The 27,176-nt window shown below is 46.4% G+C and overlaps 2 long non-coding RNA genes across 3 annotated transcripts; one reads left to right on the top strand and one right to left on the bottom strand.

The window, feature by feature from the left end:
• Positions 1–10,577: 10,577 nt before the first annotated feature.
• On the bottom strand, positions 10,578–24,354 carry LOC125322127. Of its 2 annotated transcripts, none has more exons than XR_007201855.1 (2): positions 24,162–24,354; positions 10,578–11,346 (listed from the first exon to the last, which is right to left on the bottom strand). It is a non-coding gene; the product is annotated as an uncharacterized LOC125322127 (long non-coding RNA). The 2 variants fall into 2 exon arrangements; XR_007201856.1 differs by lacking the exon at positions 24,162–24,354 and adding an exon at positions 11,822–12,122.
• On the top strand, positions 17,523–18,914 carry LOC125322128. Its single transcript, XR_007201857.1, has 2 exons — positions 17,523–17,617; positions 18,144–18,914. It is a non-coding gene; the product is annotated as an uncharacterized LOC125322128 (long non-coding RNA).
• Positions 24,355–27,176: the final 2,822 nt, after the last annotated feature.

The raw sequence follows: 27,176 nt of genomic DNA, 5'->3' as shown, positions 1-27,176 counted from the left end.
TAGCTTTTCTGCGAGAGGACCTGCTAGACATAGGGAGAGACTTATCAGCCTGCAGGGATCCCTGTCTACAGATATGTCATATATTAAATTTCTTCATTGTGCTTCATGGGTGACCAAAGCCCTTATCTGAAAGGAGACATCACATAGCACAACAGAATCATGAGCTGCTTGAAAGAACAGGGGAAAGAAGAGGACAGTAGGTCACAAGGGGCAAAAAGATTAGGCCCTTACCACCTTCTGTGAGTCTCAGTGAAGACATGGCAGTAACAGAGGACTCATGCTTGGCTGAGCTCTCCGGAAATCCCAGGAGCTGCACTTGATCCTTGTGGGGTCCCTTCCAACTCAGGATATTCTATTCTATTCTATTCTATTCTATTCTATTCTATTCTATTCTATTCTATTCTATTCTATTCCATAACCTTGTGTGGCACCATGCATTATAGTGCTGGCAAATGCCCTTCAGCTGTCAGTCCTGAGCCGTGTCCTGGGCAGGGGAACTGTGGGCACACCTGTAGTTATCAAGTACTGGTTGATCAGTACAACAGATCTAGGCCTTGGATGGGTGATATAAAGCCTGATACCTCTGGTGCCCCTAATGATTTCCAATCTGTATTTTCATGGATCTATTTGGTGCAAAGGCTTTTATTCAGAAATAAGCTGCTTGTTAGAGCACATGCCAGCTGATCAGCATATTTATGCCTTTTTCCTTTATATTGAAACACTGAGAAAAGCTTCCTCCATATTCCATTTTAGCAACTTTCTTTTATTAGCAAAACCTAATTTCCCCTGATTAGGGAACATAGGCTGAAGACCCTGTGACAGCCTGAGCAACAAACTGAGCTAAGTACTCAGCTGTTCTTTCAGGCTGATGAATGGGAAGTGTAATGAAACTGTGATCCCACAATGTTCTCCAGTGCTACAAAAGGTCTTCATTGAATCACAGAAACGTGGAACACCCAGCCTCCTGCTCAGAGCTGGAGTATCACTAACGCTGCATCTCATCATGATGGACTTTTCCAAAAGAATCCTGGGAGCCTCCAAGGCTGGAGACTCCTTCACCACACTGGATGTCTGTTCCAGTGCTGTGCTGCCTGTTGGTGAAAAATTTTCCTAATTTCCAACCAGAATCCCCTGAGATGTGATTTAGAGCTACTGACCATTACTGTTGGTTTAATGGACCTGTAACAAACCTCTGGTATTTGGGACTGGAAGTAGGGGGGCAAAGGGGAACAGGACAGAAAGGAGATAAAACAAGCTCAAGACAGTGTTGGAAAACAGCCTGTTAGCACAGCATAGAGACAGAGTAGCCTTCTTTACTCTTTTTTTGCAGAAAGTCACAAGGTGATAGAGTTGAAGGAACATAGGCACTGAAGACCTTCTTTGCAGTAAGCACCACGTAAATGCAATGCCTTCCTTTGAGCTGCTGTGCTCATTAGCCAGTGGTCTTTGTGCTAAGCAACTGCATTTCAGCTGGTACTGAAATGAAAAGCATGAAATCCACTGTCTTCTGTGGTACTAGGCAAGTGCTCAGCAGGCAGAGCCTTTAGCTATTGCATTGCTGATGCCTTGAGCTGAGCTGGCAGTAGGTATTATTATTTGTTGGAGGGTTTGATGAGGAGTCTTTTGCTGCCTAAAATTTGGAACAGTATTAGTGTTGAATAAGTTAGGTCACTGAGATAGGAATCTTGATATGTGTTTCTCAGCACTACTACTGGACACTAAAATCAGAAGAACAACTTAACTGGAATTAAGTAATGCATGTAGTTGTATCTAAGAATTAACCTTTTTTTTCCAAACCAAGGCTTTACCCAACTTTACCCAGGATGGAGAAAAAATATCCATATTTTCTCAAATCACTACTATGGCCTTGAGAAACCACAAGTCTCCTTTCAGAAGCTCCATGACTATTTCCAGTTGTTTTCCCAGACAACAACCTTCCTACAGATTTTTCTTTTCAGGGGTTCATATTAGATTTAATAGTACCCATTTTGTGCACAGAAACTGAGGACTGTGGAGCAATGGAAATGCCTGCATGGCAGGTGGAATGCAAGAAGGAAAATATAGCTCTGCTTGTCAATTAGTTACACATGCCAGGAAAGTACAAAGGCACAAGGCCACCCTGAAAAGCGTGAAGTCACTGGTAATAGAGATTTTTCATCATCCCACAACATTAGGCCCTAGTCAAAAGTGGGAGCAGACCAAGCCTCTGTCTCATGGAGTATTTCTTTAGAAGAGAAAACCTGTGGAAAAACATGAATTTTGACTATCCTGCTGCAGTGGAAGGTCAATAGTCTGAAAGGTGTGCTGACGTCCAGGCAGATAAATGGGCTAAAAGCACTTTCCACTACACTGAGGAAGAAAAAAAAAAAGTCTGAAAATTCAGATAATAAGACAAAAGCAGAAGTATTTCCATGCAGTCAGCTGTGTCTGTGATGTCTGATGTACTGACAACATTAGGCCAGCATTTACATCTCTACCCAGAAACAGTCTTCTCCGTTACGCTGAATTTTTTTGAGATTCACTTCATTCCAGGAATGGCTTTGAAAGAGTGTATTACTTAAAACTGTAAACACAAGCTTTTTCTCCCCAGTAAAACTTAAAGCCAAGCTGAGGCTGGCGGTAGGACTGGTAAGTATATTAGCCACCACTGTGAAATACACATACATTGTTCTTGATGTCGCAACTCTGCAGTGCTGTAATTCCATTGCATTCAGATGGAGGACTTGGCAGTCTGTACTTGTTTTATGTGAGTGCTGGCAGTGTCAGCTGTGGGGGCTGAGGGCAGCCCCTGGTGTGTGGCAGCCGGTGCACTTGGCCGCGGCCGTGTCCTTCCCGTGCACATGTGCGTGCCTGTCTCTGGCTCACACAGCCAACCTCAGCACGGGCTGCCCCTGCAACCTGGGCAGCGGCTCCGGGAAAAGCAGCCCTGGGCAGAGACCCTGCAGCCTGGGCTCCAGCAGCCGAGCAGGAGGAGCTCCTGGGGCTGAGCCCTGCTCATCCTGACCTGTCCCTCCACATGGCACTCCTTGGAGAGTGGCTTGGCCAGAAAGAAACCCTGGAACTGGGGCTTTTCCACAATGAAAACCACCCTTGTGTAACCTTAGTGCTCTTTCCTTTTACTTTCAGTCCTGGTCAGCTGCTTGTAGGAACTCTCATGGGCTTTCTTGGAAGAGCATCTTGTGTGTTGAAATCCACAAATCCTACAGATCAGCAGACATTATCTCAGTTCTCTTTTTCTTGCAGTTTTTGCAGGACCTTATTCTATTTTGCCATGTAAAAAGCAATGAAAAAGATCCTGAAAAAATTCCTTTCAAAAAGGAGAAAATATAAGAGATTTACAGAAAAACGTAAAGAGCAACCACTGAAGGCCTCTAGCGCAATCTCCTGCTGACAACAGGGCTAACTCTAGTTAGGTGAAGTTCCTTAAGGCCTTGTCCAGGTGAGTTCTGAACACCAAATCATAGAATCAGAGGATGGTTTGGGTTGGAAGGGAGGTTTGAAGATCATCTAGTTCCAATCCCCTGCCATGGGCACGGACACCTTCCACTAGATCAGGTTGTTCAAAGCCCCGTCCAACATGGCCTTGAACACTTCCAGGGATGGGGCATCCACAACTTCTTTGGGCAACCTGGTCCTGCGCTTCACCACCCCCATTGTAAAATATATTGTCTGTGTATCACACCTAGATGTATTCTCTTTCTGTATAAGACCACTGACACTACAGATCGTGGTAAAAATGTCTCTTTCTCTCTTTCTTAGAAACCCTCTTTATATACTGAAAGGTCTCAATAAGATCTCTCCAGAGCCTTCCCTTCTCCAGGTGGAACAACCACCTCAGATTTTCTTCATAGCAGAAGTGTTCCAGACCTCTGACCATTTTTGGGGCCCTCCTCTGGACTTGTTGCAAAAATATGCAACAAGTCCATATTTTTCCTGTGCTGGATTCCAGAGCAGGACACAGCACTCCCTGTGGAGTCTCTTGAGAGCTGAGTAGAGGGGCAGAATAATCTCCATGACCTGCTGGCCACATTGCTTTGGATGCAGCCCAGGGTACAGTTGGCTTTCTGGGCTGCAAGTGCTCATTGTCAACTCATGACCAGCTTTTCATCTACCAGTATTCCCAATTCCTTCTCAACCACGCCACTTTCAGGTTCCTCAGTTGGTCTTTACCCTCATCTTTTCTGATGGTGGGAGGGACTTCATTCCCCCAGTACGTGTCTTGAATTTCAGAGGCTTCAGAGAGGTGGGAAGAGGGAACTGAGGAAAAGAAATTTTTGAGTACCTCAGCCTTCTCCATATCAGTTGTCACCATTTCTCCTGTCTTATTTATTGGAGGGGTGGGATTAATCTTCCTTTTCTGGTCAATGTACTCATAAAAGCCCTCCTTGTTATTCTTTCTAAATTCAGTTTCAGCTGTGCCTTGGCTTTCCTGATCCCATCCCTTTGTGTTTAGAGAACAGTTACATCAGTTAGGAACATGGAAAAACTCAGGGGACTCCTGAAGGAGATATCTTTTCTACACTTTGTACCTCTCTTTGGAGGAGTCAAAAAGCTGCATCTACTTAGCCATTGGTAGTGTAGGGAAGTCCTTAACTAAAGTAATGCATTGCTGTGACATTGCTGGACAGCCCCACACACGCTGGCTTCTACCAACTGTGCTCATTATAATCTCAGTAAATATGTGTCACTCAACAATCTCACCCTTTAGGTGTTTGCTCAAGGCTTTATCCATCTTCATAACTGTCCTGGAACGAGCTGTGGTTTGGGAGGTTTGGACACGGCATTGAGGGGAGATTTTTCTCTAGGAGTCAGTGCAGCACCGGACCAGGTGTGAGATAGTGACTTCTTCATCAATATTTTCAGCACTTGGCCAGATAAAGTCACAGTAACCTGATGTGGTGTTGAGGAGAGTTCCCCCTGAAGCAGAATTTCTGAGCAGTGCACCACCGATTCAATGACACGGGTATCTATGAACAACTGATAAATAACAAGTGAACGCTTACTCGTGCTTACAGCTCTGGCTTCTCACACAGAGGGTGTCTTAATGTGCTTCCCTTCCCAGCTTGACCGGGAGCTATTTCCATCACCAATCCTTTATATTCCTGTCATATTCATTCACTGTCAGGTGAGAGCCTTATCCAATGGTAGATTGAAGTTCAGACCATGTCATCTTTGCTTAGTGTCAGTCCTTGACATCTTGTTAATTGTAATGGCAGTGCAATAGAGAGTTCTGATGAAATTCCAGGCAAATATAGCAGTTTTGTTCAAATACTGCAAGGGTGGATTTAAAAAAATCCAACTGATAAAGACCTTACCATCCCCTCTCCTTCCCATTCTTTTTAGGCTATCCAGGAGCACAGTAAAATGAAAAAAAAACAAACAAAAAAAACCCCACCGAAAACATGATGTTAGTGATTGCTAAAATTTATTTTTCTAGGAAGCGGATATTTAGGCTATAGTGACCATAATCATCTGATAACAGCCACGGCAGTCTGCAAGTAATCGTCCAGGTAAGGATTAATAATGCCAGCCTTCCATATAACTATATTCTTGAAGTGTTTGGTTTGCATTCTAACTTCTCTTGCAAGGACTGTGAGTAAAAGGAGTTTCTTGTTTTAAGTCTTTCCCCTTTGTCTAAAACCCTCTTGCTGCTGGCACTGCTGTCCCAGGGCCAAGGGCACAAGGCTGTTGCACATGATGGCAACCATTTCCTCAGGGCACACTGGTCCCCGCTTCACTGCCCACAACTTTCCAATCAGGGCCACCATAGCAGAGTGTCCCGTTCCCTCCCCACAACCCAAATTAAGGCCAAGTTTTGTTACTAGCAGCAAACCCACCCAACCATACAGAGGAAGCCCATTCAAGGTCAGCTCACTACAGCTGCACCTTGGCCCTCTCCAGAGGATGGCAGCAGAGCTCAAGCAACACTGAAGGACCTTTTTCCCCACCCTGGCTCATAGAAACACAGAACGGTTTGAGTTGGAAGGGACCTTAAAGAACAGCTTGTTCCACCCCCCCAAAGTTCAGACTCTGCTGAGCTCCCTGCTATTTCCAGGCTTGACCTAAGCAAGTTTTCCAAGGGATCCAGACATGACAGGATAAAGTGGTACTGACGAGTACAAAAAATCTGGATGCAATCCCAGGTAATATCAGGAGAAATTAAAGCGAGCAGTGCAAGAGGAGCAGAACCACCTCCAGCCACACGGCTGTCCCGGTGGATGCCCAGGGCAGGGGGTCTCCTTAACTGGGTCCCATCTCATTTCCCCAGCCCTGCAACTCCCCAGGCTATGCAAGGAGAGCTACTTTCCCACTTTTCTCAGAAAAAAAATGGGTTTTCAAGGGTTTGGAAAGGCTGACCTGACGCACCACAGGACTGCCTGCTGAAAATAAAATGTATTTATTTCAGCAAGCAATGGAAAGTGTGTTATGGATGGTTAGACCAGCATAAAACAGGGGCTGGGCAAATTTGTGAGATAAGGAGCTTTCAGTATTAAATAAAGGTGAACATGCCTTGTACTGGTTGTAGATTGTTTTCCTTAAAGTTATCCCTTTTATAGTAAGCTATTTCCAGAGTAAAATGAAAATGCTATGTTTATAAATAATTACGACTGTATCAACAAAAATATGTCTACAAGGGGGTTGCAGGATTGGTGGAGAGGGGAAGAGTGTTTGACCTTATCTACTTCGCTTGTGCAAAGAGTTTGAAGCTGTATTGCACGACATCCTTATCTCTAAACTGGAGAGATATGAATCTGGTGGATGGACTGCTCTATGGATAAGGATCTGGCCACATGGTCACGCTCAAAGAGTTGTGGTCAAAGACTCAATGTCCAAATAGAGTGATAAGCAGCGTTCTTCAGGGGTTGGTATTGGGACTGGACTGTTCAACGTCTCTGTTGGCAACATGGACTGTGGGATTGGGTGCACCCTCAGTCAGTTTGCTGATAACACCAATATCTGTGGTGCTCTCAAGATGCTGTAGGGAAGGGACACCATCCAGAGGGGTCTTGCCTGACTGGAGTGGTGAGGCTGTGTCAACCTCATGAAGTTCAACAAAGCCAAGTGCAACATCCAGCATGTGAGTTGGGGCAATCCCAAGCACAAACACGGGCTCAGCAGAAAATGGACTGAGCAGCTATGCAGGGAAGGACTTGGGGGTGTTGGCTGAAAAAAAGCTCAATGTGAGCTGGCAGTGAGCAGTCACAGCCCAGAAAGCCAAACATGTCCTGGGCTGCACCAAAAGCAGCGTGGCCAGCAGGGCAAGGGAGGAGAGATTCTGCCCCTCTATTCCACTCTGGTGAAACTCCAGCTGGAGTGGAGTGCTGCATCCAGCTCTGGGACCCCGAGCATAAGAAGTACATGGACCTGTTGGAGAGGGTCCAGAGGAGGCCATTAAGATGGTCAGAGAGTTGGAGCACCCCCACCATTAAAACAAGCCAAGACAGTTGGGGCTGCTCAGCCTGGAGAAGACGCAGCTTTGGGGAGACCTTACAGCACCTTTTAGTACCTAAAGGGATTACAAGAAAGCTGGAGAGTGACTTTTAAAAGGACGTGCAATGATAGCACAAGGTGTAATGGCTTTAAATGGAAAGAGGGCAGGTTTAGATTAGATATTAGGAAAAAAATTCTTTACTGTGAGGTGGTGACACACTGGAATATGAGAAGTTCTGGATGCCCTTTCCTTGGAAGTATTCAAGACAATGTTGGATGGGGCACTGAGCAATATGATTTGGTGGAAGGTGTTCCTGCCCATGGACTAGAGGATCCTTAAAGGCACCTTCCAGCCTGAACCATTCTGTGAGTTTATGATTCTATTAGTTACATGCTTATTTAGCCAAGGTACCCTTGCCTTTGACTTCCTCAGTCATCTTGATCTCCTAAGGCAGCAGTTTTACTTCCCATACTTAAATAATCGGCACTTGTCCACAGGCAACAGTGATTTTCCAGAGTATTCCTGTCACTCACACCTCCTGAAAGATGGTGTTGGAGATGTTTGCAAGATTGTGAGTCCATCTGATGAGCATTTCCAAGAGAAGATGTGCTGAGTACAGGATTCCCAGCAACAGTTCATCACCTGTGTTCTTCTCTGTACACTTGTGGTCACTAACTCTGTTAGTATCTCCTGCCCTTGGTTCCTGAGTGACCACAGAAAGAGGGGGAGCATAAAGGGACAGGTAGACACCTGCCTTGCTGTCACTGGTCATCTCTTAAACATGCTAGAGATTTTCCTCTGGTATACATTTGCTATGATTTCCTGTGGGGAAGAGCCTTGATGGTGGGCTGTGGCTTCACTGATACTATCAGAAAGTTTGTTCCCAGCCTTTTCAGAGACATTTGACTGGGTTTTGCTGCCTTGTTTATCACTTTGTCAGATTTGTGAGGTCTGGTAGTGCACATGAACAACAGCTCATTCCATCTTGTGCTGCTGTTAAGGTCACCTGAAGATGCATTCTTTTTGGGCCTGGGTGTCACTGCACTGGGAACTGCTCTAGATCAATAAGCTGCTTTATTCCCCTGTGTTGGGTTTGCACAGCCTGGTTTTTGTTGGGGGGGGGGGCGGGGGGCACAGAGGTGGATTTTGTGAGAAGCTGCTGGAAGCTTCCACCATGTACAGCAGAGCTAATCCCTGATGGTTCTGAAGATGGACATGCTGCTGGCCAAATCTGGGGCAATGAGAGAGGGTGGTAACACCTCTGTGATAACATATTTAAGAAGAAATCAAAACAAAGGTGGGGGAGCAGTTTTAATTCCAGCCAGAGAAGAGGAGGAGGTGAGAACATGTGAGGGAAAACAACAGGCTGACACCCAGGTCAGTGGAGAAGGAGGGGGAGGAGGTGCTCCAGGCATTGGAGCTGAGATGCCTCTGCAGGCCATGGTGAGGACCATGGTGAGGCAGCTGTGCCCCTGCAGCCCTTGGGGATCCATGGGGGATGCAGAGATCCACCCGCAGCCCCTGAGGGAGGTGCCCATGCCAGAGTGGGTGGATGCCTGGAGGAGGCTGTGATCCAGTGGGACATCCAGTGGAGAGAGGGGCCCCTGCTTCCAGGCTGGAGCAGCCTGTCCTTGGAGGACTGCACCCCATGGAAGAGTGACCCATGCCACAGCAGTTTTGGAGGACTGTGTACCCGTGGGGGGAATTCACGTTGCAACAGGTGTGGCAGGACTGCTGCTTGTGAGAGTGGACCCACGTCTGAGAGGTTCTCAGAGAACTGTCTCCCGTGGGAAGGACCCCACAGTCTCACAGGGGAAGGACTCCTCTCCCAGAGCAGTGAAAGAAAACCACGGGTGACGAACTGACCAACCCCCCATGCCCTGTCTCCCTGTGCTGTTGGTGGGAAGGAGGGAGGGGTTGGGGGAAGAAAAGGTATTTGTAAGGGCTTATTTGACTTCTCATTATCCTGCTGTGATGTTAGAAATAAACTCACTTTGTACCTCTAAAAGTTTTGCCCTTGGAGTGTTTTCTCCTGGTTCTTAACTCATGAACCCCTTGTTAAATTTTTCTCTCCTCTGTCCAGCTGTTGCAGGGGAGGTTGCGTGATTGGCTTTCATGGGTGCCTGGTGTTTGGCCGGTGTCAAACCATGACATCCCCACAGTTCACATTGCACTGAGAGGGTGTCTCACAGCACCAGGTCTAGTTTGAGTGCACTTGCCTCTGGGGCATAGAAGTCATAAACAGGCCAAGGGCCTGGGGGACCTACGACCAGTCTGTGCTGAGCTTTGGGGATGATGGTGTTTACCTAAGTGAGCTGCACTCTGCTAATCCATGGGACTGTGTGAACAGGGATAGCCCTTTGGGACCACACAAACGACAAAGGCAAGTTTGCTCCAAGGAGGGGAATTCCTTATAGGAATAATCTGCTGCAGCTGTGCACATTTGACTGTGTCACTTTTATTTTCCTGATGACCTCTACAGGTCCCTGAAAGGAGGACTCTCATTACTGCTTTTGTCAGCAATATGCTTGGCATTTTTTGAGATTTGATTTACCAGGATAGGGAATCTCATTTAAGTTTTGCCATAGTATTGCTCTGTTGAATCCGTAGGTCAAATAAGGAACTTCCAAGAAAATACAGCAGCAGAAGGGGGAGGAATACTCTGACAAATAAAACCAAGAAGAAATTAAAGGAAGCATCAATAACTGAATTGAAAGTGAGGCAGCTGTTTAAAAAAATCAAACAAGTTTTACCATTGGGATCAAGCATTCGGCCAATTCAAATTTATGAAAAGAGTCTGTTTGGTTATGTAATTTGGGCAGTAGAAGACTGTATCATCGGTATGATCAATGTCTTGAGATACAGTCAAACATGATATTTAGGTACAGTCTGCAGGTACAATCTGCAGAGTTTGGCCAGGATCACAGAAATGATCAACATGCTCACCAAGACTTCAGCGCTGGTTGAGTCAAGCCTGGACCCACTGTTAATGAACAGGGAAACTGGAAGATAAATCCTTTCAGGAGACCTCTGCTGAAAGCGTCTAAAAGTGACTGCACGGAACATTCTCTGGATACACAGAGACATCTCATCATGAAAGAGCAATATTTATCTACATGAAACAGTACATAAAACAGACCCACTGTTGCTTGCAAGAGCTTCTTTAATGGCACCAAGACAAAATGGATTACAGACAATGGCAAAAGCCATGGTATTGCAAGGGCATTTTAAAACAAATCACAAAGAAAGTGAAAAAAGCAGAGGCAGAGATCTAGGTCTCAAATTTCTTGCCAGGGATGCATCTTTCCTCAGCTTTAGGAGATTTGCATTCTAATAAGAACGGCCAGGACGAAGGGGACGCAGGTAGGAAAGCTTGTCATTGAAATTGATTGCCTTGTAATTTGGAAGGTTTTCATGATCTCGAGCAAGGTATTGAATTCCACTTCCATCACTGTGCTCACACAGCAGCCAGGCACCTCTCTGGACTTTGTGGGAAGACATGATGTCATTGTCATGTCCTGCAGCCAGGTTAGTTGCTTCTGTTATGACTCTGCTCTTCCCTTGATAGTTGGTATGCTCATAGAGAGTGATCTGGGGATTGCTCAGATCTTCAGTGATCATCTGCAGAGAACTGATCCTGTTATTCATCCTTGAACTAAAAAAGCTATGGTCTCCCTCCTCAAGTACCAGAAATTGGCCTCCATAGTTTGAATGCTCATAAGCCACCCAAGGCTGGCCAATGACTTTTGCTGAGGAGGCAAGATCATTCCAATCAGCATCTCTTAGATTGGCAATGTCAGAGGTGAATTCTTTGGACAAGCCCTGGAAGTTGGCACGCTCATAAAGGATGATTTTTCCCATCTCAGTAAGACTTCTAGAGTTTTAATTTCTTCCTTTAGGAGCTGGATGACAGCCTGAATGAAAGGAAGACAGAAAACAAGCAACGCTTGTAAGAAGCCTTTTGAACCTCGAAACAAAATGATGGACAGCCAGGATGGAGAAAGGGAAAAAAGAAAAATAAAACATTTTGAACAAAGAATAAACATAGAAGGAGCTGGAAAAGAGTGAGATCATGACATGTATGTGTTGGTTTAGGTGTATGCCCAAGAGTAAGCTCACTCACATTCATGTGCACTCTCACATTCACCCCACACAATTGTGCATCGCTGGCCCCCTCCACCCTCTCCCTTGGTAAGGTCTGTCTGTCCTGCAGCAGCCGTCTCCTCATCCCCTGGAAGATGGGCTCAGTCTCTGCACATGCAGACAGCAGACCCTCACGGATGTGCTGCAGCTCTCACCCAACACTGAAGCCTCCTTCCCCTCCCCTGCATTTCACAGCAGCTGCCCAAGAAACCCTTCCAGCTCTCCTGCACAAAGTGTGCCTCTCACCTTGATGTCAGCTGCAGGGCTGGGGAGAGCTGAGGGCGATTCCTCCAGTGCAGGGCTGCTGTTTGTGAAGGGCATCTCACCTGCCTCCATTTATAACTTGCACAGGAGTCTTGTGCAACACCCCGTTCCAAGGAACTGAAAGCGTCCAATATTACCCCCAGGGATCAAAACTCATTATCCATTGTATTTTAGTTTCGGTGGTCCTACAAACAGACATCTTCTTCCTCTTGTTCAAAAGTCTGTTGAAGCATGAGAGACTTGATGACATGGGGGAAGTTCAGTTCTTGTTTGTCCTTCTCCTCCAGAAGAAAGTGGAAGCAGAGTAATAAAAAGTTATCAAAATAGCTTGTGACACAGGTGGTGGAGAATGCTTCTGCCTGCTGCCGTTTACATTTTTGCTTTTTTGGGAAGAACATTGAACACACAAACTTGGTTTTCCTAAGAGTTTTTCTGGGAGATATCCTGGTGGCAGAGAGGGCATTTAGGTAGCTTTTTCTTTTTCAATTCCCTTTTCTCCTTAGGAACCCAGTGTCAATATTGTTGGAAAAGGCCTCCAAGATCATCAAGTCCAAACTTCGACTGAATGCCACTATGCCCACTAATCCATATTGCAAATGTAACTTCTACTTGTGTTTTGAACACTTCCAATGGTGGTGACTCCACCACTTCCCTGGGTTGCCCATTCCAAAGCTTAATCACTCTTGCTGTGAAGAAATTTTTCTTAGTATCCAACATGAACGTCTCTATGCACAACTGGGGGGCATTTCCCCTTGTCCCTCCCTTGCCTGGGAGAAGGGCCAAACCCCTATCTTGCCATAAGCTCAGGTATTGTCAAGAGAAAACATATCTCCCCTGAGCTTCCTTTTCTCCAGGATAAACACCCCAGCTCCCTCAGCAGCTCCTCATCAGACCTGTGCTCCAGACCCTTCACCAGCTCCATTGTCCATCTCTGGACTTGCTCCAGAACCTCAACATTTTTCTTGCAGTGAGGGGCCCAAAATTGAACACAGGATTCCAGGTGTGGCCTCACCAGTGCTGAGTGCAGTGCAACAATCACTGCCCTGGTCTCTCTGGCCACACCGTTGCTGATACAGGCCAGGATGCCATTGACCTTCTTGGACACCTCAGCATGCAGATGGCTCATGTTCAGCCCTCTGAAACTCTGGATGCCCCATCCCACAAAGGATTCTTCAGTGCCCTTTCCAACCCAAACCATTCTTTGATTCTGTAACATATGTAATCACATATATATTTATGTAGAGTAATAGATGTACATGGTACTATCATAGATAACAATCAAAACCATCAATATTGTTATCTCAAAACTGCACAGAAAGTCACAGTTTGAAACCCAGAAACAGGATGTAAATAGAGACCTTCTGGCATGATGTAAAACCAGCTTCAGAGTCAGAGTTTTAAAGCAGAAGCATGGCAAAAGACCACCACAGATCTTTGCAGACATTTATTTTGTACTACATACTGAATATTGTAAATGGTGCTTTCTACTGTCAGTCTTGAATTTAAGCACTTGAATATGGTTAGACATGGTGTTTTTTTCACAGACACATCAAGCTGCAATCATGTTGTCCTAAATATATCTCAAAACATTTTCCCAATTCAGTCTGAAGTAAATGCTTCAGATAAGATTTCTTTCTAATGTTTTTCCTGTATCAACTGTTTCCATTTCTGTCTACGGACCACCACAATTGTTTCTCCTCATTTCCTCATCCTCCTTTATTTTCTTCTCTGCATGGGTACAAATTATCTCTGACATCAATTACTGGTTCTCCCAAATGCTGCACTAGGATCTCAACAACTCCTACTGGGATTCTGCTTTGGAGAAAACAGCATCCCATAAACTCCTCTGCAGGGAATTCTGTAGTGTGTGTCCCCAGGACTCAACCCATCCTCTCTCTGGTCACTGTCTTTCAAGGGGCTTTGATTTCACTCGTTCTGCTCTGGTCTACCTGACCAATTGCCAAGCACAAGAAGGTCATCTAGTGAGTTATTGAACTGAATTAAACTAACAATGAACTGTAGAATTTGCTGTATTTCTGCACTTTCCCTGTAAAACTGCCTTTGGTCACTTATCAGTAGGAACTTACTTTGCAAGATCATGCTAGTGAAGATTGTGCTTCCTCTCTGCTGGTTTTGAAATTAACTAACAGGCAGTCTGGACAAGATTACAAAGTCATCACTAGAACACTTCCCAGAGACAACTCTGAACCCTTGTTCCTTTTTCAGTATTAAAAATAGTTCTAGTTTATGTTTTCACAAAATGTTTTAGGCTGTCACTTAAAATTTTCATGAAAATCTAAGTTTGCATCAAATGAATTTTTAGCACAAAAGTAACACAAAATCAAGATGGATTGTTTGTTTGTTTGTTTGTTTGGGTGGTTTTTAATTTCTGCTTGCCTTTTTTGTTGTAAGACACTACCATGTCCGCTCACAGGAAACTGCAGTAGCGCGACCACTATCACAAATGGAAGGCAGGGAAAAGTTAGAGAGAACTCTGAGACCTGGCTCACTGGGTGGTCAGGATGGGTCTAAGAGCATCTTCCCCAAGCTTTGAGCACTGTGTGGCACAGAGCAGTGTGTGGTGTTTAGGCAGGGAAGCCATGGCTGGACTTGCATTAACACCTCAGCTACAACAGAGGCAGGGACACGTGGTAGAGAGGCTGCTACAGGATGTGGGGTCTGCAAGACCAGATTGAAGAGGCATGGATCCTGCAGAGGCCTAGACCAAGATGGATTGTTCTGTTGGGCCTTGCTGTCCCTTCTCCTTCAGTCACCAGCTCTACAGGTGTCTCCTTCTGTCCTGCTGAGACAAACCTTGCTCTTCTTGTCTGCAGGCTTCCAGCATTGTGATATTTAAAGTGTGGGAAGGCAAGCTTGTAAGAGTATGTGGAGTATGACAGCCTCTGTTCCATTCACTTTATCAAACAAAGACATTTTCAGCTGCAGAAGAGTCATAACGGTGTGATTGGCCAGCAAAGTTCAAGCTGGAGTAGGCAGCAAGTAGGGCATGGATGCGGTCAGGGATTTCAGACAGGCAGGAGACTCGTGCTGGGATTCAAGGCAGCCACGACTGCCAGAACAGCAAGGAGAGCAGTGTGTGGTGTGTGTGTGGGCTGGCTGCAAGCACCAAGCTGCACTAGCCAGGGAGGAGGAGACACCAAATTGTCCTTTGGTCAGAGAGCCCAGGGGCAGGTATGAGAGTGGACAGGCTGAGGGCTCTCAGTCCTGTTGGAAGCACCTGTGAAGGTGCTTGTGGCTGTGGAGAGTGAGGGTGTGCAGGTCTCCTCTAGTGAGCTTCCATGTGGATGATCTGCAGAGGAGGAAGGAGACGGGGCTGTCTGCTCTTCCATTCAGTGGGAGTGCTGGCAGTGTCAGCTGTGGGGGCTGAGGGCAGCCCCTGGTGTGTGGCAGCCGGTGCACTTGGCCGCGGCCGTGTCCTTCCCGTGCACATGTGCGTGCCTGTCTCTGGCTCACACAGCCAACCTCAGCACGGGCTGCCCCTGCAACCTGGGCAGCGGCTCCGGGAAAAGCAGCCCTGGGCAGAGACCCTGCAGCCTGGGCTCCAGCAGCCGAGCAGGAGGAGCTCCTGGGGCTGAGCCCTGCTCATCCTGACCTGTCCCTCCACATGGCACTCCTTGGAGAGTGGCTTGGCCAGAAAGAAACTCTGGAACTGGGGCTTTTCCACAAAGAAAACTACCCTCATGTAACCTTAGTGCTCTTTCCTTTTACTTTCAGTCCTGGTCAGCTGCTTGTAGGAACTCTCATGGGCTTTCTTGGAAGAGCATCTTGTGTGTTGAAATCCCACAGACCCACAGATGCTCTCTCAGTTCTCTTTTTCTTGCACTTGTGGTTGGCTGCTATTCTACTTCTACTCTCTCAAAAGCAGCCAAACAGCTTCCTGAAAAATTCCCTTCCAAAAATCCCAAATTCACTGAGAAAGCCCTGAACACTAAACAGAGGAGAGACAAATTGCTGGGACACATGAATCAAATCTCTGAGTGCAAGGACAACACAAAGGAGCTCATTAGACCCATTGAATCAATGTCAGTGCACAGAAATCCCCATCAGGACAGTGTCAGTCTGACATGGCTGAATAGAAGGGATGGACAGGGGACACTGATCATCTTCACTTCTAGCAAGATTCCTCAGGAACAATCTGGCTCAGGAAACACTGGGATTTGCCAGTCTTGGTCCTTATGTGATGAGCTTGAATGATCCAACAAGCCGGGAGAATTGTAGGATTGCTGGACAATTGAAGTTGGAAGTGACCTTTGGTTGCCATTGGGTCCAGTCTGCTGCTTAACACAGGGACAGCTGTGAGGTGAATTATGTTTGCTGGTGGCTTTATCCACTCAGGTCTTGAAAACCCCTGAGTATGGAGACAACTCAACTTCTCCAGGTGCTGTGATTTAAAATTTGCTGACCTCATTGTGAAATTGTTTCTCAGGCATGGAAGAGACAAGGCTAAGGGTTCTCAGAGGTGCACAGCAAAAGGACATCTGGAAAGAGTCTTAAATGGCAACAGGGAAGCTCTAAATGAAAATAAGGGGGAAAAAAAAACCCCTAAGTGTTTTTCAGCATTGGCAGAAGGGCCAGAGATCCTGAGGAATTTCCACCTTTGCAGTTGTTCAGAAATCTCTTGAAGATGGCCATGTGTAACCTGGTCATGTTTCGAGGTAGCTCTTCTGAGAGTAAGAGCCTGGACTAGAGAAGTCTTTCCATGCTAAATCTTTCTGTCAGTAATTCTAAGGAAGATTTAGAGGCCTTTGTCACTCTCTGCCTAATTTCATCCTTTGTTCAATTTCAATGAAGAAGTGTCATCATCAAGTCATGTGTACAGTAACTTGGGGATTACCTGTTGGACATTTATGAATTCCATCTCTCCAGTGTCAGACTTCCCTCCTCATTCCTCCACAGGCTCTCACCTGCTCTCTTGTCAAATGTAATCCCCATATTGAAGGCTCAAAGTCCTTCTCCACCTTCACTTCAGCCTCCTATTACTGAAAAACTGTCAAGAATCCTTTGCTAGAATTTTGGACCTGACACTTCCGCATTTGTTTAGATGCTGTCTTTGATTAATAAAACCCAAACCTCTGCAATAGCAAATGCAAATTTCCTGAAACATTCCCTTCTATATCCCTCCTTATACCTTTTCTGTTTTGTAGGATTGCACTCCTCTCTGGTGCATGGGTAGCTGTGCCTAGGACATTCCAAAGAGAGTGTATGGACTCCTCGAAGTATTTAGGCTGGAAGGAACCTTGAGGGTTTGGGGAGATTGTCCCAAACTGGTTATGAAACCAGGGGAGAGAAGTAGAAGTGATATTTGCAATACGGCGTATTGGGTATGGTGATATTTGGGCAAAGGTTGGGCTTGGTGATCTTGGAGGCCTTTTCCAATCTTAATGATACCATGATCTTAAGGAAAAAAGGGAATTTTTTTTCAAATCTGGTACTTCAATGCCATCTCTGTGACCCGGATGTCTCCCATACATACTCCTTGTTAATTTTAAGCACATGCCAGGAGAGCAAGTATATAAACTGCCACAAGCAGGAAACTTCCACAGCCCATGTGTCACAATGTGCTTTGGTGTGTTTCAATTACTGCGGCTGATCTGGCTTTTGGAGGGTTTCAGTCACTTTTCATTCTGTCAGTTGACGTGTTGCACAAGACTCCTGTGCAAGCTATAAATGGAGGCAGGTGAGACGCCCTTCACAAACAGCAGCCCTGCACTGGAGGAATCGCCCTCAGCTCTCCCCAGCCCTGCAGCTGACATCCAGGTGAGAGGCACACTTTGTGCAGGAGAACTGGAAGGGTTTCTTGGGCAGCTGCTGTGAAATGCAGGGGAGGGGAAGGAGGCTTCAGTGTTGGGTGAGAGCTGCAGCACATCCGTGAGGGTCTGCTGTCTGCATGTGCAGAGACTGAGCCCATCTTCCAGGGGATGAGGAGACGGCTGCTGCAGGACAGACAGACCTTACCAAGGGAGAGGGTGGAGGGGGTCAGTGATTTGTGATTCTGAGAGGTGACCATGAAAATATTTTACGACTTACTCTTGGGCATGCACCTAAACCAACACACACAACTACTTCAAACTGGGCAGTTGTAGGCACATATATAAGTTTATGTTTTCCCTGCAAACTGAAATTTCTATGTCATGCCCTCACTCCTTTCCAGCTGCTGCTATGTTTATCCTCTGCTAAAAATGTTCTACTTTTCCTTTTCTCCACCACGCTTCTCATCATTTTGTGCCTGGTGTCTAAAGGCTTCTTACAAGCATTGCTTGTTTTCTGTCTTCCTTTCATGCAGGCTGTCATCCAGCTCCTACAGCAAGGAATCCACACTCCAGAAGCCCTGCTGAGATGGGAAAAATCATCGTTTATGAGCATGCCAACTTCCAGGGTTTGTCCAAAGAATTCCACACCAACATTTCCAATCTAAAGGATGCTGATTGGAATGATATTGTCTCCTCAGTGAAAGTCATTGGCCAGCCCTGGGTGGCTTATGAGCATGTCAACTATGGCGGCCAATTTCTGTTATTTGAGGAGGGAGAATATAACTTTGTTGGTGAAAAGATGAATGATAAGATCAGCTCTCTGCAGGTGATCACTGAAGATCTGCACAACCCCCAGATCACTCTCTATGAACATGTTGATTATCAAGGGAAGAGCAGGATAATAAGAGAAGCAGCCAATCTGGCTGCAGGACATGACAATGACATCATGTCTTCCCACAAAGTCCAGAGAGGTGCCTGGCTGCTGTGTGAGCACAGTGATGGAAGTGGAATTCAGTACATTGCTCGAGAACACGAACACCTTCCAAATTACAAGGCAATCAATTTCAATGACAAGCTTTCCTTCCTGCGTCCCCTTCACCCCGGCTGTGGCTGTTAGACTGCAGATCCTGCAATGCTGAGAAAAGATGCAGCCCCAGCAAGAAATGTGAGACCTTGTTCTCTGTCTCTGCTTGTGTCCCTTCCTTTGTGATTTGCTTTACAAAGCCCTTCTGGTACCCTGGCCTCTGCCATTCTCTGTAATCTCTTTTAGGTTGGTGCCAATAAAGATTTTCTTGGAAGCAACAGTGGGTCTGTTTTATGGTGTGATTGGTGTAGAACAACACTGCCCTGTCATGGAGAGATGTCTCTGTGTGTTCAGGAAATGTGTTCGGAAAATGTGAAAAATTCAGAAAATTGACATCTTTTTCATGGAGGTCTCCTGAAAGGTTTTATCTCCTTCCATTTTCCCTGGTCAGTGACAGTGGGTTCAGTGCTAAAGTCTTGGTGAGTATGTAGATTATTGCTGATCCTGGCCAAACTCTCACCTGCAGTTTGTACCTAAATATCACATGCTTGGTTGTATCTCAAGACAGTAGTTGGAGGGATGATACAGTCTTCTACTGCTCTTAATCACACAGTCAAACAGAATGTTTTCACTAATTTTAATTCATTAATCCTAATGGTTAAACCAGTCTTGTGCTTCTAAACCGGTAGTATCTTGATAAGGGAGGAGGAATTCCCTGATCTGTGTGGCCATGTGCAAGTTCACCTGGACGAGCAGAGTCTCAGCCCTCCTCCATCACTGTCTAATGACAGCTGCACGCCCCGAGCTGGGTGTTGTGGCAGCTGTCACATGGCAGCTCTGCACTGCAGTGTTTATCTGCCTCGGTGCTGAGCTCCTCTTTGCCCCGATTTCCTTGCGTTGGTTGCTGCGTTGGTCACACAGGAGCTGCACTTGGCCTTTCTGAACCTCACGAGGTGCACATGGTGCCGGTGCTGGAGCTTGCCAAGGTCTCTCTGGATGGTCCCTGAGGACAGTTCTGTCTGTATGTCTGTGGCTGCCATGCCCAGCTGATGCTGTGTTACCTGTGGTGACACTTGCTGCCTCTATCAGCTCCCCATGCCTTCCTGCAGCCTCTCTTCTCTCGTTCTCTCCCACCGACACAGCTGTGGCCTCTTCCCAGCATCTTCTCTTCCCTCAGCCCCTTGCAGGAAGTGTTTCCACAGCAGTACAGTAACAAACCTTCCTGTTCCACACTGCTTTCTCTCCTCTGGCTTCATAACCATGGTGTGGGACAATCTCCCCATTCTCCATCCTGCCATGAGCAGCAGCCTGATGTAGAAAACCCTGGAGGCTCCTTCCAGCCTAAATACTTCGAGGAGTCCATACACTCTCCTTGGAATGTCCTAGGCACAGCTACCCATGCACCAGAGAGGAGTGCAATCCTACAAAACAGAAAAGGTTTAAGGAGGCATATGGAAGGGAATGTTTCAGGAAATTTGCATTTGCTATTGCAGAGGTTTGGGTTTTATTAATCAAAAACAGCATCTAAACAAATGCAGAAGTGTCAGGTCCAAAATTCTGGCAAAGGATTCTTGACAGTTTTTCGGTAATAGGAGGCTGAAGTGAAGGTGGAGAAGGACTTTGAGCCTTCAATATGGGGATTACATTTGACAAGAGAGCAGGTGGGAGCCTGTGGAGGAATGGGGTGGGACACTGGGGAAATGGAATTCATAAATATCCAACAAGTAATCCCCAAGTTATTGTACACATGACTTGATGATGACACTTCTTCATTGAAATTGAACAATGGGTGAAATTAGGCAGAGAGCGACAAAGGCTTTTAAAACTTTCTTAGAATTCTTGACAGCAAGATTTAGTGTGGAAGGGACTTCTCTAGTCCAAGCCCTTGTTCACAGCAGAGCTACCTTGAAACATGACCAGGTTACACATGGCCATCTTCAAGAGATTTCTGAACAGCTACAAGAGTGGAGATTCCCCAGGATCTCTGGTCCTTCTGCCAGTGCTAATAACAACTTAGTGTTATTTTTTTTTCCTTATTTTCAGTCAGAGCTTCCCTGTTTCCAGTTACGACTCCTTCCAGTTGTCCTTTTTCTGTGCCCCTCTCTGAGAACGGTTAGCCTTGTCTTCTCCAGGCTGAACAGGACCAGGCCCCTGAGCCTCTCCTGGTTCATGGGATGCTCCAGTGCCATCCAGTGGCCTGTATGGGGCTCTCACCAATTCATTCGCATTTATCTTTTAATGGGGCATCTAAAACAGCTGCAGTATTCCAGGCGTGGCCTCAGTTCAGAGGAGATAGGAGTAAACTCTTCCCTTCTCTGCTCCCCCAGTTCTCATGCCGTGCAGCATGCAACTGCCCTTCAGCCTCTTGTCCACCAATAGAATGGAGTGAGAAAGAGGCCATTCAGACACAACTAAAATTAATTTCTCAGTGGTTGTATATACTAAATATTGTCATGCCTGAGGTAGGGTAAAACCTTTACAGAAAGAGTGACTAGAACAGCTGCTCTTTAAAATGAGTCGAAAAAAGGAGTAAGTTGGGTTGAAAAGAGCCAAAACAGGAGAATCCTTTGCTCAGAGACTACATAAAAGTTGGAATTAGGTGACCAGGATGCTTTTCTGCTTCCCCAGAGCATGTTCCAAAGAGTTTAGATGTGTGAATCAAGTGAGTCAACCCTGTGAGTGTGAGAGGGCAAGTGACTGAAATCATTAGGAAAGCAAGGATGGCCAAGCAACAACCTCAGTGTTTAGAGAAGCATGTGAGATAAGATCCATGAAACACCAGACCACTCCTGCAGCTCCACCTCTTAACAGAACCAATTTGGAATCTTCTTATGCTTTCCTTGGTTTGGCAGCAAACTCTTCTCCTAACTGGCAAACCTACAGTGAAATTTTGCTTAGAAGTTGCAGTCACTGATGAGACAGGACAAAGAAAGTCAAGAAATGGGGCAGACCTGTTGGATCTCAAATGCTTCAAACAATTAATTGTTCTCTGCAGTTAAATTCATAATAAAGCTGCTGCATGCAAACAGAAATATGGTAACTTTTCTATTTGGGGGAAGCAGGGAAAATTCTTGTGAGAGGCCAAAGCTACAAAGCTCTGATCTTTTCTCAACACTCAGGATACATTTTCTTTCCCTGATAGACAATTTTTCAGGAATTCAGAGAAAGGCTGGACCAGGAATGAAATAGTGGATGGCACCTGTGATGTGTCCTAGATGTGATTCTTACCCTAAATGAGTCAGAAATCGAGAAGTCATTGGGAGCAGGATGTATGTGTGTTGCAGGAGGGAGAGGCATCTGTGTGTTTTTCCTGAGAAGCTCTGAAGAAAGAGGGAGGGGAAGAGAGTGGTATTTCCACAACAGACTCACCAATAAGTCTGCTGGGAGCATGCACATCTGTAATGTGAGGTAGACAGCTGAGACCCCTTATTTATAGCAAGATTCCTCAGGAACACTATGGCTCAGGAAATACTAGGATTTCCCAGTCTTGATCCTTAAGTCATGAGCTTGAATGAACCTGCGAGCAAGGAGGATTGCGGGATCATAAGACAATTCAGGTCGAAAGTGACCTCTGGATGCCATCAGGTCCAGACTGCTGCTTAATAAGGCCAGAGACCCTGGGGAATCTCCACTCTTGTAGCTGTTCAGAAATCTCTTGAAGATGGCCATGTGTAACCTGGTCATGTTTCAAGGTAGCTCTGCTGTGAACAAGGGCTTGGACTAGAGAAGTCCCTTCCACACTAAATCTTGCTGTCAAGAATTCTAAGAAAGTTTTAAAAGCCTTTGTCGCTCTCTGCCTAATTTCACCCATTGTTCAATTTCAATGAAGAAGTGTCATCATCAAGTCATGTGTACAATAACTTGGGGATTACTTGTTGGATATTTATGAATTCCATTTCCCCAGTGTCCCACCCCATTCCTCCACAGGCTCCCACCTGCTCTCTTGTCAAATGTAATCCCCCATATTGAAGGCTCAAAGTCCTTCTCCACCTTCACTTCAGCCTCCTATTACTGAAAAACTGTCAAGAATCCTTTGCTAGAATTTTGGACCTGACACTTCTGCATTTGTTTAGATGCTGTCTTTGACTAAAAAGAATAAAACCACAACCTAACAAAACTTTGCAAGAGCAAGTGGAAATTTCATGACAAATTCCCATCCATATCTCTCCTTGAACATTTACTTTTCTGTTTTGTAGGATTGCACTCCTCTCTGGTGCATGGGTAGCTGTGCCTAGGACATTCCAAGGAGAGTGTATGGACTCCTCGAAGTATTTAGGCTGGAAGGAGCCTCCAGGGTTTTCTACATCAGGCTGCTGCTCATGGCAGGATGGAGAATGGGGAGATTGTCCCACACCATGGTTATGAAGCCAGAGGAGAGAAAGCAGTGTGGAACAGGAAGGTTTGTTACTGTACTGCTGTGGAAACACTTCCTGCAAGGGGCTGAGGGAAGAGAAGATGCTGGGAAGAGGCCACAGCTGTGTCGGTGGGAGAGAACGAGAGAAGAGAGGCTGCAGGAAGGCATGGGGAGCTGATAGAGGCAGCAAGTGTCACCACAGGTAACACAGCATCAGCTGGGCATGGCAGCCACAGACATACAGACAGAACTGTCCTCAGGGACCATCCAGAGAGACCTTGGCAAGCTCCAGCACCGGCACCATGTGCACCTCGTGAGGTTCAGAAAGGCCAAGTGCAGCTCCTGTGTGACCAACGCAGCAACCAACGCAAGGAAATCGGGGCAAAGAGGAGCTCAGCACCGAGGCAGATAAACACTGCAGTGCAGAGCTGCCATGTGACAGCTGCCACAACACCCAGCTCGGGGCGTGCAGCTGTCATTAGACAGTGATGGAGGAGGGCTGAGACTCTGCTCGTCCAGGTGAACTTGCACATGGCCACACAGATCAGGGAATTCCTCCTCCCTTATCAAGATACTACCGGTTTAGAAGCACAAGACTGGTTTAACCATTAGGATTAATGAATTAAAATTAGTGAAAACATTCTGTTTGACTGTGTGATTAAGAGCAGTAGAAGACTGTATCATCCCTCCAACTACTGTCTTGAGATACAACCAAGCATGTGATATTTAGGTACAATCTGCAGGTGAGAGTTTGGCCAGGATCAGCAATAATCTACATGCTCACCAAGACTTTTTGAGTCAAGCCTGAACCCACTGTTACAGACCAGTGAAACTGGAAGGAGACAAAATTGTCCAGGAGACATTCAGGAAAAATGCTTTCAAGGTTTAGGTGCATGTCCAAGAGTAAGTCGTAAAATATTTTCATGGTCACCCCTCAGAATCACAAATCACTGACCCCCTCCACCCTCTCCCTTGGTAAGGTCTGTCTGTCCTGCAGCAGCCGTCTCCTCATCCCCTGGAAGATGGGCTCAGTCTCTGCACATGCAGACAGCAGACCCTCACGGATGTGCTGCAGCTCTCACCCAACACTGAAGCCTCCTTCCCTTCCCCTGCATTTCACAGCAGCTGCCCAAGAAACCCTTCCAGTTCTCTTGCACAAAGTGTGCCTCTCACCTGGATGTCAGCTGCAGGGCTGGGGAGAGCTGAGGGCGATTCCTCCAGTGCAGGGCTGCTGTTTGTGGAGGGCATCTCACCTGCCTCCATTTATAGCTTGCTCAGAAGTCTTGTGCAACACCCCACTCCAAGGAACTGGGAGATGGTCAATATCATGCTCAGGGATCAAAACTCATAAACTATTTTATTTTAGTTTTGATGTTCCTACAGTCAGACATCTCGTTGCTCTCATTCAAAAGTCCATTGGAATGCGAGTGACTTGATGACATGGGGGAAGTTCAGTTCTTGTTTGTCCTTCTCCTCCAGAAGCCCTCTGAACCACAGTAATTGGAACACATTAATTGGAACAACCCCATCTCCTTTGGCAGCTGCTCATCGGACCCATGCTCCATATCCTTCAACAGTTCCCTTCTCTGGACTCACTCCAGCACCTCGGTGTCTTTCTTGCAGTGAGGGGCCCAGAACTGGACACAGCACTTGGGGTGTGGCCTCACCAGTGCCGAGTACAGGGGACAATCCCTGCCCTGCTCCTGCTGGCCCCTCTATCTCTGATACAGCCCAGGTGCCATTGGCCTTCTTGGCCACCTGGGTACGGCTGGCTCGTGCTCAGTTGCTGTCTTCCATCGTATGGGGTTTTTGTGACCGCAGGGCAGAACTCAGCCCTTGGCCTTGTTGAACTTCATCCAATCGGCCTCAGTCCACTGATCCCTCTGCAGAGCCTTCCTACCCTCCAGCACATCAACACTCACACCCAGCTTGGTGTTGCCTACAAACTGATGGAGGGGGAAGATCCAAGGATGGGGCATCCACACCTTCTCTAGACGACCTTTTCCAGTGCCTCACCACCCTCACAGTGAAGAATTTCTTCCTAATGTCTAACCTAAACCCACGCTCTTTCATCTTGAAAGGCCATAGTAAATATGTCTCTCTCTCTGCTTTTCTTATAAGCCCTCCCTTTATAGTTTGGAATGCCCCAAGAAGGTCTTCCAGAAGCATTGTCTTCTCTAGGCTGAACAACATCAAGTATCTCTGCTTTTCTTTGCAGGAGGTTCTCCAGCCCTCTGACCATTTTCATGGCCCACCTCCACACCTGCTCTACAGGTCTGTATCTCTCTGGTTCAGGAAGCCCCACAGCTGCATGCAGCACTCCAGGTAGAGTCTCACCACAGCAGATTAGAAGGGAAGAATCACCTTGCTCCTCCTGCAGACGACACTTTATGCAGCCCAGGATACTGTTGGTGTTCTAGGTGCCAAGTGCACATTGTCAGGTCATGTCCAGGTTTTCATCCACCAGTGTCCTCAGTTCCTTCTCCAGAGAGCTGCCCTCAGCCCATTCATTCCTCAGCCTGCACTGCTCCCAGTGATTGCCCTGACATCCAGTTGCAGGGTCTTGCACTCGGCCTTGCTGAAATTTATGGGGCCCACTTTGGGCCATTTCTCAAGCTTCTCAAGGTCCTTCTTAAGAGTCCCTTCCCTCCAGCACAGCAGTGCACCACTCAGCTTGGTGTCGCCTGCAAACTTGCTGAGGGTGTATCTGAGCCCATGTCTGTGACATCAAGGAAGGTATTTAACAGCACTGGTGCCAGTACAGATCCTTGAGGGTCACCATTTGCTCATGGTTTCCATTGATGCTGGTAAGGTTTATCGTGTACTCACTGTGTGCATGGCAGCGCAGGCATTTACATGCCAGCAGCATAGCACTACTGCTCCAAGAAATGGTACTTCCTCAAGGGAGAAGAGGTCTATAAAGATCTCTTATTTTTATCAGAGTATCACCTACTCACTTAACCACTGACTTGCTCAGTTAGGGTGATTCAGCAAGGAGATGTGTCAACAGTTAAATAATCAAACTGCTTCCTGCTTGTTATCTCTTCCTGTGTTTGTATCTGTAGGCACCTGAAGGACAGGGAAGTAATTTGAGACAGCCGGCACAGCTTCAGCAAAGGAAAGTCCAGTCTGAGCAACCTACTGGCCTTCTACAATGGAGTGACTACTCCAGTGGACAAGGGAAGGCTGCAGATGTCATCTACCTGGATTTCTGCAAGGCCTTTGACATGGTCCCCCACAACATCCTTCTCTCTAAATTAGAAACATGTAGGTTTGGTGGGGAGACTGTTCAGTGGATTGGGCTTTGGGACCGTATAAATGACAAAACCAAGTTTGCTCCAAGGAGGGGAATTCCTTACAGGAACAACCAGCTGCACACATTTCACTGTGTCACAACTATTTTCCTGATGATCTCTACACATCTCTGAAGGAAAACCTCTCATTACTGCTTTTGTCAGCAACAAGCTTTGCATTTTTTGAGATTTGATTTACAAGGATGGAGAATCTCATTTAAGCTTTGCCGTAGTATTGCTCTGATTAACCCAGAGTCAATAAGGCACTGCCAAGAAAACACAGCAGCAGAAGGGGGAGGAATATGAAGAAGAAATGAAAGGAAGCATCAGCAACAGAATTGAAAGTGGGGCAGCTGTGTTGTTGGGTAAAGAGAAGATGTGTTTGAAGATGCGTATGGGGAAAAAAACCAAGTTGCTTCAGCCCTGCTTCTCACAATGGCTTTTCAGTGCTGGCTACATTAAAAGATGCCGTAAATTCATGCTGTGGGAATTCCAGTGCCAGATGAAATGAGCAGGGCAGAAAGCCACAGTGAAAACTTGCTAGCTTGCAAACAGCAAGTTTGAGAATTCTGTACTTGGAAAACAGCTTGAGTTTCCCCAAGTGAATGTTAAATGATGCAGCCAAAAAAACCCATAGATTAGACAGCAGAATATCCTGTCTGCTGGTTTCCCTCCCCTCCCCTGATGGTGGGCTGCTTGGGCGATGGAGCTGCCACTGCAGGTGAAGAGTCACAGCGGCTCATTCGCAAGGCTGATCCAAAGGAGCTGCACCAGAGCCCTGAAACACAGGAACATAGGCATCATCAAGAAATAACATAAGTGGTTAAAGTGTAACGTCACCTTCTTCTGGGCATACAAGGTCTGACTTTAAGCCCAAGTTCTATATTCCGTGTTT

This window comes from Corvus hawaiiensis, chromosome 2 (assembly GCF_020740725.1).
Source record: "Corvus hawaiiensis isolate bCorHaw1 chromosome 2, bCorHaw1.pri.cur, whole genome shotgun sequence".
Lineage (NCBI taxonomy): Eukaryota > Metazoa > Chordata > Aves > Passeriformes > Corvidae > Corvus > Corvus hawaiiensis.
This window is presented reverse-complemented; position numbering and strand designations above follow the sequence as displayed.